Raw genomic sequence first — 15,215 nt, 5'->3', positions numbered from 1 at the left:
CCCAATTAGTATATATTTTTATACAGTGAAAGCAGGAAAACAGCACATGTGAATTACCCAAGACTCCTTCCTTTGGAAATGCTCAAAATCCAGCACTATTTCCCCTCTTTTAATATTAAAATATGGACTTTGACTAATAGAAAGGCATTTTTCAGATAAGAATATATATACTAGCAATAAAAATATGTTTAAATGAATACTTCATTATTAACCATTGTTTTTCTTTTGAAAACCATTAGGCAGAGTTTTTAGTTGCGAGATGTGGCCAATTAAACCATTTTGGTGTTCTAACATAGCTCACTTGTATCATACTTTACCTTCACAATGCCTTGATGTTTTGCCTTGAAGACAACTCTATTTCCTAACAGGTACTTATTTTCAGCCTCATTTTCCCCCATTGGTTCCTGCATCTGTGTAGTGGGTGGAACTGGCTCTGTATCAGTTCCAACCCTTTAATGATAGGGATCACAGACTGAAAAAACATAGCCTGGAATGCCAGAGGCAGTGTGGGGGAGGCAGAAAATGAGGACAAAGTCTGCTGCTGGCCTAATACTTTGTCTTAAAAAAATGTAGCATGGTGTTCCTGGGGGTTATTATTCTTCCAGCATTCAAAAGAAAATTTAGAAAATCTGACTTACCATTGCCTTTATTATTTTGATTTCAACTCATACAAAGAATAAGCCAAAATAGAAGCACTGCTCACATTGGATTGTAAATGTGAACATACTGAATAAATAAACTAGTAAAATAGATATAACAAATGAGAAAACAAAAGGAAAAAATGTGTGTTTTTTTAAAAAAAATTTAACTGTTAGCCATATTTTTTCCCCCAAATGTTCTTTGAAATGTAACTGGCAGCAAGAGTAATCTAGGATTTAGTTCTTCGGCTAGTCACACAAGGAAAAAAATTAATCATTAATTACAGAATTTCAATCACAAAGTCATTTGAATCTGATTTTTCTTCAGCTTTCGTGGTTTTACTAAATCAACATGAAAGTACAAGTAACCATGCTGTTGACCCAAAGATTCAGGGACTTAAAATTAAGCAGATCTAACATGGGAAATAGATAAAAGTAATTTATAAAAATTTCGTCTTTTATGTCATTTGTCCTTAAAATTTTATTATTTAAAAATTCTAAAATCTCTTTGGGGTTTCATTTTCAGCTCTGACATGTTAAGACCTTGGAAACTGTTACTCCCCTCCTTAAACAAGAAAAAAAAAAAATCAATGACTCTTCTTGGGCCAGAGAAGTTTCCATAGGCAAATCCAGAAAGGTACAGCTGAGACTTTTTACCTGGAGCAAAAGCTTCTGGAGCTGGAACCATAAACTGGTAAGTACTCTTAAATGGTGATGCTGATGAATCACTAGAGGCTGAACTGCTAGCACGCAAGTGAGAAAGTACCCCTACACTTCCCTGGGCTTTTTCACCAGGAATCCTACCAGATTCTCAAGAAAGCTCACCCGGTGGCTCTAGCAGGGGAAGAGTAACTACTGTGAAACACCCCTGGAGTCTTCTCTATAACAAAGGCTTATTTTCCGGAAGTGGGTGAGCTGTCATTATCAGAGCCTGGTCCCAGAGCAGTGGAGGAAGGGCATTCTTCCCACTCTTGCCCACTCTGGCCTTCCTGTTCTTCCTGAGAGAGGGGAAGCTGCCTAAGAAGAAAACATAGAAGCCTTCTCTCTTAGGCACCTTACCACCATACCAGAGCTCCTGTGCATTAGTGGGTTATAGATGAAAGAGCTTCAAGACACAGACTTTGTCTTAGGAGGAGTACTTAGGGAAGCCCAAAACCAAAAGAATTGATGAGGCAAGAATATTAGAAGAATGTAAAGTCTCTGGTATATATATATATATATATGGCTATTGCATATATATATTGCATAGCCTGGAATGCTATTGCAAACATTGAAGAGTGCCCAAATCCTAGACAGATTAACATAATCATCACACTAATGGCTCATTTACTGCAATTACTATGACTAAAAAAAATGCCTGGTTTTCAATGTATTACAAGGCAAAAAGGCAAGAAAAGACAAAACTTGTAAAGCCAAACAATCATCAAAACAAGACTTAGATATGACATAGAAGTTGGAATTATCAGAGTGGGAACTTAAAACAACAATCAATATGTTAAGAGCTCTAATGGAGAAAGTAGACAATATGCAAAAACAGATGGGTAATGTAAGCATACACACAGAAATTCTGGAAAAGACTCAAAAAGAAATGATAGAAATAAAAAAAAAACTCTATTAACAAAGAAAGAGTGCTTTTGATAAGCTCACTAACAGACTCAACATGGCCAAGGAAAACAAAGCTTGAAGATATTGCTAATAGAAATTTCACAAATAGAAATGCAAAGAAAAAAAGAGTAAAACAGAATATCCAAGTTATCTTCAACAGATAATGTCAAACTGTAACATATGCATCATTAGAGTACCAGTAGGAGGAGAGTGATAGAATGAAGCAGAAGAAATCTTTAAAATAATAATGGCCAAAACATTTAAGGCAGAAATTATACCAGTTCTTAGGGGACAGGGTATAGCTCAAATGGCAGAGCGCATGCTTAACATGCCTGAGGTTCTGGGTTCAATACACAGTGCTCCTCTAAGAATAAATAAATAGTAAATAAACCTAATTATCTCCCCCAACCAAAAAAAAAATTTTTTTAAAGAAATTATACCAATTCTTTACAATCTCTTTTAGAAAACAGAAGCAGAAAGAATACTTCCCAGCACATTCCATGAGGCAAGATTTACCCTAATACCGTAATTGGACAAAGACACTACAAGAAAAGAAAACTACAAACCAATATTTCTCACGAACATAGATACAAAACTGTCAACAAAATATTAGCAAATTGAATTCAACAATGTGTAAAAAGAATTGTACACTATTCCTAATGGGATTTATCCTAAGGTTGGTATAATATTAAAAAAAATCAATTAGTGTAATCCATCAATCACATCAAATAGATATAAAAAAGGCATCTGACAAAAATCCAACACCCATCATGATTTTAAAAACTCTCAATTAACTATGGATAGAGGAAAACTTTTTCAACTTGATAAAAGACTATCTGCAAAAACCCTACAGCTAACATCATACTTAACGGTGAGAAACTCAAAGCTTTCCCACTAGGAACAGGTACAAGGCAAGGATCTCCACTCTCACAACTCCTTTAAAGCATCATACTGGAAGTACTAGCTAGCCAAATAAGCCAAGAAAAGGAAATAAAAAGTATTCAGATAGGGAAGGAAGAAATAAATGTCTTTGTTCACAGATGACATTATTGTCTGGGCTGAAAATTTGAAAGAAATGTAAAATGAATTAATTAAAAGGTGTACATACAGAAAAGGAAGAAATGAAACTGCCTTTATTCAAAGATGACATGTTTGGCTATGTATAAAATCCCAAAGAATAAATAAAAAAGGCTTTCTGAAACTAATAAACAATTATAGCAACATTACAGAATACAAGGTTAATATAAAAATTAAATTGCTTTCCAGTATACCAGCAATAAACACTTAGGATTTGAAATTAATAAAGTAATATATCATTTATAATAACAGAAAACATGAAAGATTTCTAAAGAACCTATATATGAAAAACTACAAAACACTGGTTTTAAAAAAATCAGTGAAGATCTAAATAAACAGAGAGATGTTCTGTGTTCATGGATTGGGAGACTCAATATTGTTAAGATGCTAATTCTTCCCAATTTGATCTGTAACTTTAATGCAATCTCAATCAAAATCCCAAGAATCTATTTTATAGATTATCAACAAATTGATTCTCACGTTTACATGGAAAAGCAAAAGACCTAAAATAGCTAATGCAATACTGAAGATGAAGAACATGGATAGAAAACTCACACAATCTAATTTTTAGACATATTGTATGTCTACAGAAATCAAGGCAGCATAATATTATTGAAAATATAGGTAGAAGGCATGGGAAGGCAGCTAGATTTATCTATAGAATATATTAGAGAGCTCAGAAATAGAGACTTACAGAAATAAAGTCAAATGATACTTGAATGAGGCAAAAATTCAATGGGGAAGGGCTATTCATTTCAAGAAATGGTGCTGAAACTACTGGACACCTATGTGCAAAATAGTGAACCCAGCCACAGACCTCACCCCTTACAGAACTATTAACCAACATGGGTCTTAGACTGAAACATAAAATGCAAAACTATAAAACCTCTTGAAGAAACTATATGAACTTGAGATTAGTAATGAGCTTTTAAAAACAACATCAATAGCACAATTACTGGAAAAAAAAAGTTTGACATTGTTAAAATGTAATTTTTCTGACACTGTTAAGAGAATGGAAAGACAAGACACATATTGGGAGAAAATATTTTTAAAACACATATCTGATGAAGTATTATATCCAAAATATACAAAATACTCTTACAACTGAATAAGGAAACAACTGAACTTAAAAATGGGGGCAAGATACAACATTGTAAAATGATTATAAATCAATAAAAAAATGTTTAAAAAAAATGGGGGCAAGACTTGAACAGACATCTCACCAAAGACAATAAATACACAGATTGCAAATAAATATATAAAAAGATGCTCAACATTGCTTGTTATTAAATTAACTTGTTTGCAAATTTAAACAACAGAGATACTTCCCACACGCCTATAAGAACGGTTAAAGTCCAAAGGAAAAAAAAAATTGATAATACCAAGTGCTGGTGAGGATGTGGAGTGTCAGAAAATCTCTTCAATTGCTGGTAGGAACACAAAGTGAGATGGCTTCTTTGGAAGACAGTTCAGCGATCTTATGAAACTAAAACATCTTTCCACACACTCTTTTTTTTTTATTTTATTTTTTTTTAAGCAAATAACAAAGATTCAGTTTAACAGCTTTACTTTTTTAAATCTAAGCTTAACATTACATATTTAAACAATTTTCAAAACTTACTAAGTTGCGAAAACTAGTAAAATATTACCACACTCATGCACAACTAGAAAATATTACCATTAATGTATTAATTACCATTAATGCAATCATGTCTTTCACTACTGAAAATACTGAAAAACACTAAAATTACTTTTGTGGAAGATTCATCCTGGCAATGTCCAGTCATCATGCTCCTAGGTATTTACCCAATTAATTAAAAAAAACATATTATCCATACCTTCATATGGATATTAAAGGCAGCTTTATACATATTTGCTAAACACTTGATATAGCCAAGATTTCTTTCAGTGGATTGGAAAATGTGGCACGTATTCAACACAATATTATTAAGCAATAAAAAAAGTGGATTCTTAAGCCACAGAAAGACATTGATTAATCTTAAATGCATGTTGCTATGTGAAAAAGCAACCAGTCTGAAAAAACTAGATACTGTGCACTTGGATTGCATAATATTATGGAAAAGGCAAATACTAAAGATGCCCAAGAGATCGGTGGTTTCCAGGAGTTGTGTTGGGGGCACTGCAGAGGTTAAGTACAGGAAATTTTAGTGCAGTGAAAGCATTCCGTCAAATACTGTGATGGTGAATGTAAGACATTTATTAAAGTGCTTACAGTGAATAGAACTTTACAGCAAAAGTTAAATTTTAATACGTACAATTTAAAAAAATTTGCATGTAGGGAATTTCCAGATGCAAAGGAGAATGTGACAAACAAATCTAAATGTTCTGTAAGAAATAAATCTGTCAGCTTCTGCTCACCTGAAAATATCATTTGTTTTACTTTCCATCTTGAGAATAGTTTGATCAGTCCACAGCTTTAGACTGAAATTTCTCAACATCATCTGCTGATTTTCAGTATAATATGAAGAATTATAATATCAGCCTACTTATCCCTTTTTGGTACATGATCTCCCCTTATTATTGAATGTCAAAGTATCTTATTTGACTTCTGAATTATTGAGCAATTATATATTGTTAACATTAAAGATAATTTCTATAACTATCAGTTTACACTTTTGATTAGTTTTTGAAAATTCTTACCATTATGTTTTTAGTTATTGCCTCTTCCCCACACTGTGCTTTTTCTTTCAGGACCTCAGATAATTTGCATATTGATTTTTCTTCTTTCATCTCTTGGTCACTTGTTCACTTAACTTCTCTTTCATATTTTCAACCTCTTTGCACTGGTTGCAAGAAAAGACTTAATTAAGTCCATTCCAGAGAGAAATAAACAATTTACATCTGTTAGCCCCTTCCAGTCTTAAATAGGTGAGGCTGGCTCTTTATATACAGCAGACAAAGGAGCAGCCTGGCCAGGTTAGTGGGAATGGTCAAAGAAAAGGAGAAACTGATGAAGACATTAATGGTGGTATGGTTCAGCAGAATATGGAAGAGCATCAAATGTAAAAATGAGTGATTAGGCCTGAAGAGTTGACTCATACAAGGGAGAAAAAAACAAAGAGGAATTGCAGGACCCTGTACCTTTTTTTCTCTCCTTTAATTCTAGGTTCCTGCTGGAGATGAATCCTTAAATGTACTAAAAATGTCTGAATCCTGCAGCTCAGATCTCTTGCTTTGAATGCTTACAAGGTCAAAAAGCTTTTGAGGGCATAGAATATTGAAAGTTGGTCTAATCACAGGTGAACTCAATCTAATTGTAGCACTGGGTGACCACCTGCTTAACACAACTCTAGGAAGAATCTGAATAACTAGCCCTTCTCTTCTGTCGCAATAAATAGGAAAGTTCTTCCCATCTTGAGGAAATCAGCAGAACAAAACCACGTAATTATAATTCCTTATTATTGAAAAACTGATATCTGGAATAAAAATTTGAAAATGTTTAAAATGTGCAAAGAAGCATGAACAAGGAAACTTTAATCAACAAAAATACTAACACTAGAAGCAGGCTTACAGACGGACTTTACTTTTGAGCTTATTAGGATTGGCAGACAAGGATATTTAATATACTTATTATAAATTGTATAAAATAACTTAAGGGAAAAGAGGAAGAAATAGATGAAGATACGGAGAGGAATAGAAATTCTAAATACGAAAGGGATGGCAATTAAAAACGTCAAAACTTAATTGAGTGGTTTAACTACACACTGAACACAACAAAGGAAAGATCAATTTATGAAGATGTAACTTACTTCCAAGGGGAGAGGAGCGAGATGATGGGAAATCACTGGACATTAATGACCTATATTTTAAAAATTTGATGTAAAACATCAAGCAAAATATCTAAGAAGCTCTACATATCTACAATAGAATGAATACAAAGCAAAAGACATCCAGGCACATCATACTCAAATAGCTGAAAACCAAAATTAAACACACCTGGAGAAAAAAATTATGTAAAATGTTAACAATAATGATGATGATGACTGACTTTTCTGTAGAAATAATAGAAGCCAACATAAAATGCAGTGAAAGCTTTGAAATGCTAGAAGAAGAATTAAAAGGTCAAATAGAATTAATAGAAAATTATCTATATTCAGTGAAAATATCCATCAAAAATATGTTTTATTCATCAAAAAGAGGAAGTAGATAAGGCAGTAAATAAGGAAATGGGAAGCCATAGACTAGGAGAAAATATTTTATGAATACGGAAAATATTCACAATTTATATATGTTCATAAAAAGTGAAAATATATGGATATGACAAAGAAATTATATTATGAGTATATACACAATTCTTATAACTAATAAACAGTCCCCACATGAGCAAAAACTTGAAAAGACATTTCACAAAGGAAGGTATGAAAATGGCCATTATTGGCAGAGGAGGTTGCATACAGTACTGATTAGTAGAGAAATTGAAAATGAAACCATAAGGAGCTACCACTATATACTCCTTGAGAATTAAAATATCCCTAGAATATTAAAAAGCCTGACACACAAAATTGTAGCAGAAGTGTAGAGTCACTGAAACTCTCCAATATAAATGGTAGAAGTATAAAATAATACCACTTTGTAAGACAGCAGTTTCCTTGTAAGACAGCACTTATAGTATAATATGAAAATAATTATCATTTTCTCAAAGTAATCTAAACTTACATATTATAAAAGCATTTTTCAAAACAGTTTTTCCCTGGAAATCAACAGGTTGACTTACATGGCACATGAGCTAACAATTGCCAATGCTATTTGAAAAATAGAATAGCACATGCTACCACTCAAAGCAAGATTTTATATAAAACTGTAATAATTAAGTCATTGTGATATGGTTCCTAGATCAACACATATGTCTAATCAATAAAATATAGGACCTAAAAACCTACTCCCATGAGAAAACTTATGTGACAGAGACCAGGGAAGAAAATACAGACTTTTCAATAGGTTGTTCAGAGTCACTTGTTTTTCCATGATAAATAAATAGAATCTGATTTAGCAGAAAATATTTTCAGTTGGCAAATAATTCTAAAAATCAAAAATAAAACTTCACCATTTTTGAAGAAAATGATGTAGAATATCTTTATGACCTAAATGTTTAAAAACATTTAAAAACACAAAATATACAAACCACTTAGAAAAAGACTGATAAATTTAGCCATATTAGTTGTATGAAAAATCTCACGATAAACAATGCACAAATCAAACAGTATACATATGGAAGTTAATTTGCAGTGCATAATTAACTAACAAAAATTATAGCCGGTATACAAATATACTAATTAATAAAGAAAATGTTACCTAATAGAAAAATGAAGGAAAAACATGAATCAGCAATCCACAAAAGAAGGAAAACAGTCAAAATCTATGAGTGATGCTCATAGTCTTCTTATAATCAGTGAAATACAAAATAAATTTTAAATTAAAAATATTTGCAAAAATTTGAGTATGCGACAATAACAAATGAGGCTGAGGTATCAAACAGTGGAAACTTCACATAGCTGTGGAGGAAGTGTAATTTGGTAGAGCCACTTTTGAGATTAATCTCAACAATAATTAAAAAAAAACACATAACACCCTAAAATTCTACCTATAATTCTACCTATAGAAATATAACACCAATGAACAAGAAAAAATTGCAAGAATATTTATTACACTTGTTTGTAAGAGCAGTCACTTGGAAACAACCTAGATTTCTGTCAGTAGGAGTATAGACAAATGTTTTGTGGTTTTTACAATGAAATGACAAATAGCAATGAATTTGAATGAACTTGAGCTACATACGTGTATCAATGTGGATAAACTGATACAGAATCAAATGTCAGTGAAGCACAGTTCAGAATGATGGCAACACCACAGTATGTGTGTTTTATGGGTATATATATGGTATGATATGAAAATATTTTGGAACAATTCAATTCAAATTTGGGGAAAATTGGTATTTTTATACATAGGTGAGGAAGGGTAAACAGGACTCTTCATATGTATCTGCAATGCATAAATAATATATCAAAATCAGCCATATATAGCAGTAAATGTTAAAGTTAAGTCTGGGTGGGGGGTCTGAGGTGGTTTGTTTTATTTTCTCCAATGGCTCAATGGCTGGTATGTTTAAAATGAGAGGTAGACAGAAACAGAGGGGAAGTGAGGAGGGAGAGAGAGAGAGGAGAGGAGGAAGAAAAGGAAGAGAAGTGGATATTGATAAAGAGGGATGTGTTGATAAAATGCATTACGCCACAATACATGTTTTAACTTAAATCTGTGACAAATATATTGAACAGCTACTTTTGAATCTGGTTTAATCAATTTTTGTTATAAAGTTGATATATCATATTAAGTGTGGGAAGTGCCTGTTTTATGTCCAGGTAATCAATTCCAGTGGAAATCTAGCCATGCAATATATTGTTTAGGCTACTTATACCTGAATTTCAATTATCTTAGTTTGTCATCCAGCACATTCTTGAGACTTGTTCCCATTCCGTTCAGCGTTTCTGTTTTCCTAAATTTAACCTTAAACAATTTATATCCTTAATGTTCCCTGGAGTTTGAGGATACAGTATTTTGTGTGTCTCTTGGAACTAAATTAAATATACTCTGTTCTCAGAATTCTTTCCAAACCTCATCATTTGGAATTAATATCCAACATAGCATTGCGTTTGTACTTTTATCAAAGCACTTACAATATGTCTGGCATTTAGACACATGTCTATCTCTTGAATTAGTTTATGAACTCATGGAGGACAAAAGCTGCACTTTTTAATTTTATGTCCTCTGTTTTACTTTGCAAGGTGCTTTGTCATGCTGTCTTTACTGGCTTACTGAATAGAGGTCAGGTGTGAAAGTGTTCTGTGCTACCACAAAGGTTTCATTGGTGTTGTATGTGTGTGTCTGTGTGTGTGTGTGTTTGTGTTTTTTTTTTCTTATACACAAAATAGACACATGATAAAACCGAGATTCCGTTTTTACATGTGCAAGGGAAAGAATATGTTTAAATAATTTTGTAGAGGAGTAGGTTTGATGTACTGAGACTTTTTCCCCTCAATTTTTTGTATTCTTAGCTTTTCCTTTACCATTTAGGAAGAAGTGATAACTTTCTATATTCACTTCTTTGAGAGGCAGGGCATATATACTTGAAGTTAAATAACTGGAGTCTTAAAAGAAATATGTAAAACTTAGAGATAATTGTCTTGAAGGCAACAGTCTTTTTTCTCTATCGAGAGAAATTTTCAAAAAGTGTTTTCCGAGATCTAAACTTCTGTTCCAAATGTTAAATGCTGAAGTTTAATAAAACAAAAAACTGCACTTTTTAAATAAAAAAAAATAGTGGGTAATAATATAAAGTGATAAAAGAGCTAGCTCCTGATCACCAAAGGGATGTAAGTCACCTGTTGGAGAGAAGCGAAAACGCAAGAAAGGAGAGAGGAACCAGAAAGTGTGAAAGATGTGGCCCGTGTACAGGTGAAGATGATTTCACCAGATAATGGCACCGAAACCCCAACTGGATTAAGGGATATTAGGAAGGTAAAAACATGTACCTCAAGTTCTGGAAGTCATACAATGTGAAACACATTTTTATATTGTTTTAAGTTTTGGATTATCAAGATTCTTTTTGCACACTGCTGCCAAAATCCTTCCAATTATTGGTAACTATGCCCCCCTCCCCTTTCTTCCCCCCAAGAATACAAATTCAAGCCATTAAGAAGGCAGGAAAGGCTGTGAAATGGATTGAAAATGGTTTGGAAAAAATAAACTCCAAACTGTTTTTAGAAACTAATCGTGACATGCTCTGCACTTAAAATTCTGAATGCACAAAATTTTAATTCCCAGAAGTGCACTGAACATTTTGAATAGTCTCTTAAGACATTAAGCAAAAAACAAGATCTTGATCAATTTGTTGGATTTGTTATTGACAAATTCAGAAAAAAAGGCAAGTTTGCTATGTGATGAATTTGTTTTTAGTGAAATAATTAGACTGACAGGGCCTTCAGGGAATTGTTATTGGACACTTTATTTTCAGCACATTCGCTGACTTTCACTGATGGAGGATAGGTATGTTGCTGAGTTTCAACATGAATATGGAGCCTCTGTCTGGTGTGAAGTTGAATCTCAATGTCAGCCGCAGGAGGCTGGAGAGGGATCTGAGGCGGTGAGCTGCCCAGCTGGAAGAAGGCGCCAGGAGCCGACATAGAGCAAAACAGCACTCTACTGCAGTACACGTGGGTGGTGCACCCCTCAGGAGTATGCACTTGTCCTTGTATAATGCCCCCGCACGGTATTGTTCATAATGCTTAGTCATGCTATTGGCGCATGTGTATTGTTTATAATGCATACTCATGCTACTAGCGCAGGCATACCCTTTACTTCCTACCTCATATACAAGCAAGTTAGGGTGAACTTTGACCTGGGTCCCACGGCCTAGACTGTCGACACTCATTCTTGTTTTAGTATAAATCTCTCTCATTATTAGCTAAGTTCAGTATCTTAATAATCTCTTTGCCATTTGCTATTTTCTTGGTTCTTGGTATGATGAGTGATTTTCAAGTGAAATGCGGACATTTCGGGAATTAGGCTACGAGATGCTTGATCCTATTTAAACATCATATTAGCTGGTTTGTTTTGACACCACACCGACAGAGAAAGAGGAAGGAATGTGGTCTTTTTGCTGCTGAGTTGTGTAGAAGTCCAGGTTCCCCATCCCGCCTCCATTAACACTGGTGAGGGAAGAACTCCTCATTACTCCTGGCTGGGAGTGGTTCCAGCTGCGGGGAAGTGGTGAAAGTCCTAGCTCCCCACTAGGCTCCCTCTAGTACCGGCCCCAGTGCGGAGGAGGAGGGTTGCTTCATTACTGACAGGTGAGCGTAGAAGGGCACCCACGCCTTGAAGTCAGCACTGACACGTTCCTAAAATTCAGTTAGATGCTGACATCTATTTTGTGCACCTCTCTGTATGCATATAGTGCTTTAGTAAGATACGTTATTTTCTTACTACCTGATGGGCTGAAATTCCCAACTCCTTACTCAGCCTCTGAAAGTTCCACAGAGTGGAAGCCTAGACAACTGTGATGGTTAATTTTATGTGTCAAGGTGTCTGGGCCATGAAATCCAGACCCTTAGTTAAACATTCTGAATGTTTCTGTGAAACAGTTCTGTTGTGTTTTTTAATATGTAAATAGTCGGACTTTGAGTAAAGTAATTCGCCCTTAAGACTGTGGGAGGGCCTCAGCCAATCAGGTGAGGCCTTACTGGAACAAACGCCCATCTCACCCAAGCAAGCCGGGATTCTGCCTGCAGACTTGCTTTGGGCTGGAGCTCTTTCCAGCGTCTCCGGCCTGCCAGCCTGCTCCATCAGATTTTGGATGCACCAAGCCTCCACCATTAGGTGAGCCAATTTTTTAAAAAATAAATCTTTCTCTCTCTGTATATATGTGCATCCTGTTGGTTGCGTTTTTCTGGAGAACCCTAAAACAGCGTCCTACCTGCCTTTGCTGGATTGGATAGGGATGAGGGTATCAACTTTTTTATATGGTGTTTGTGTGAAGTAGAGTGGTTATTTTCTAAAAGTTTTCTGGCTGACTCCTTGCTCCTTTAATGGTCCTGGCTAGAGAGAACAGACTTTGTGGGGAGAGGACGTGCTTTTGTTTGTTTGTTTGTTTTGCCTCTGTGGGGGAAAAAAAAAAAAAATAGGACACACCTGTGCCGTTTCTGGGTCACTCCGGCCCTCAAGTCAGGGATATAGGAGGCAACAGGAAAATGCAGAGAAGTCACCACTGTGTAGTTCCTCTGTTTCGCAGTATCCTGTATTTTGGGTATTTGTCTTTTTTCTATGATAATTATGATTTTCACCTATTATATTTTCTCTACCCCTTTTTCATTTTTTTTAAAATAGTTTTTTAGATTTCTCAGTAGTCTTTATTCTCTGAGTTGGATTTAATCTCCCTTGCACACCTTGTCATGTAATCTTAATTACTGACATGAGTCTTTCTGGTGTTTTTCTGTTTACTTGGAAATTTCAGTAACCCCTTTCATAATATTTTCCTTTGAGTAGCCATTCATATACTGAGTAATATTTGTTTTGAGATCTTAATGTCACCCAATGCTTGTTTAAGAATATTGTTTTGAAGTTTTGCATTAGTTTTCCTCTGTGATTCGGACGGATTTTTTCATCACCTCTAATGCTTTATCATTTTCTGTTTTCTTCCTCTAGTAGCATTTTATGATATTGAATGCTTTTTTTTATTTTTAAACTTCTAGTAAGTTCCTGAAACATCAGTAATAGGTATTTCTGTGTTAGCAGTATGGAAGAATTTGGTCAGCTTCTCAGGTTTCTTAAATCGGCGTGGTGGTTTTCTGTTGGTATAAGTAAGTGCAGTTTCTCTAATGGATGGCGTATTTTTGGAGAGAATATTGTGTTTTCTGATTTTGAGGTACTCTTTTGTTCCTATAGAACTTTAATAGAACCTTAAATGCTCTCCTCCTTGCTTTCTTTCTCTTCACCTCCCTCTTCAAAGAAGTTTTTCTTTCCCTGTAACCACTGTCTTCCTTAGATACTGCTTCTTGTTTTTAATTCCCTGAACCCAGTTCTCTCATTCACCAAGATTCAGAGTTTTCCTTAGTGTTTTCCCTTTCAAAATAGAACTGTCTCACAAGAGTGCTTTTTTTTTTAATTGAAGCATAGTTGATTTACAATATATTAGTTTCAGGTGTACAGCAGAGTGATTCAGTTATACATAAATACACATTCTTTTTCAGATTCTTTTCCATCTTAGTTTATTACAAGATACTGAATCACAAGAGTGATTTTTATGTTTATCTCCACTTGGCCCCTTTCCCATTTCTTGTAGTCCAGTCTCCTCCCAGTTGCTTTGGTAAGCTGGAACTCATTTTACAGTTTCGGACATTTATTTACCTGCATCTGTATAGGTTTAATTTCATGCTATTCTTGTAGGTGTGAGTTCTGTGTAATTTTATTTGTTCTCTTTGTTAGTTAATGGTTTAAATATATGAAGAGTTTAATATTTAGGTGCTCTTTATGGTAAAAAAAAAAAAAAAAGGAAACCCGAAAGTAAAATGGTTTAAACTGAAGTTGGTAATACTCATTTGGTACATTTTTAAAGGCTTTCTAAACGCCTAAATTATTCCTTGCCTCCTTCTCAAAAACTAAACAAGCACTGAGACATAATATTTTAATATATTTCTGGTATCTTTTCCATAGTAAAGTTTAACGCTGTGGACCCGAGGCTGTTGGACCACTTGTAAGAACCAGAGACGCATTTAACCTCTCAGTCTCCTGTCCTTGTAGTTAAATCTGTTCGTACCTTTTCTTGTGGCTTGTATCAGTTTTCTATTGCTGCCATATTTTCTAGAAATTTAGCAGTTTAACATAACTTAAATAGTTCTGTAGGCTCTGGATTGGATAAGATGGTTGTTGGCAGTCTTAAGTGAGTAGGCCGTGGGGCCCAGGTCAAAGTTCACAATAACTTGCATGTGTATGGGGTAAGAAGTAAATGTATACAAGCGCTAGTAGCATGAGTGAGCATTTTGAACAGTACGCATGCGCCACTGCATGAGTAAGCATTTTGAACAGTACGCATGCGCGGGCATAATAAAAGGAGAAGTGCGTGCACCTGAGCTTGCGCCACCTGCTTGTACTGCAATAAAGTGCTGTTTTGCTCAATGTGGCGGCTCCTCACGCATTTTTCCAGTTGGGCAGCTCACCTCCTCGAACCCCTCTCCATCCTCCCACGGCTGACACTGGTTTCTCTGCTCTGGGTTTCACAAGGCCAGCATCATGATGTTGGCCAGTTTCGCCATTGTGGGGAAGCTGCAAGAGAATTTGTTTGCAAGTTCGTTCAGATTGTTCGTCAAGTCCGATTCTTGGAGGTCT

At 34.9% G+C, this 15,215-nt stretch overlaps 1 long non-coding RNA gene across 1 annotated transcript in view; it reads left to right on the top strand.

Moving 5' to 3' along the window:
• Positions 1-240: 240 nt before the first annotated feature.
• The window catches only part of LOC140697359 (uncharacterized), a 148,011-nt gene continuing 133,036 nt past the window's right edge, over positions 241-15,215 (top strand). Inside the window, exons 1-2 of the long non-coding RNA XR_012074317.1 lie at positions 241-368; positions 1,165-1,332. This is a non-coding gene — a long non-coding RNA (uncharacterized lncRNA). The remainder of the gene's footprint in view (positions 369-1,164; positions 1,333-15,215) is intronic.

Source organism: Vicugna pacos, chromosome 7 (assembly GCF_048564905.1).
Source record: "Vicugna pacos chromosome 7, VicPac4, whole genome shotgun sequence".
Lineage (NCBI taxonomy): Eukaryota > Metazoa > Chordata > Mammalia > Artiodactyla > Camelidae > Vicugna > Vicugna pacos.
This window is presented reverse-complemented; position numbering and strand designations above follow the sequence as displayed.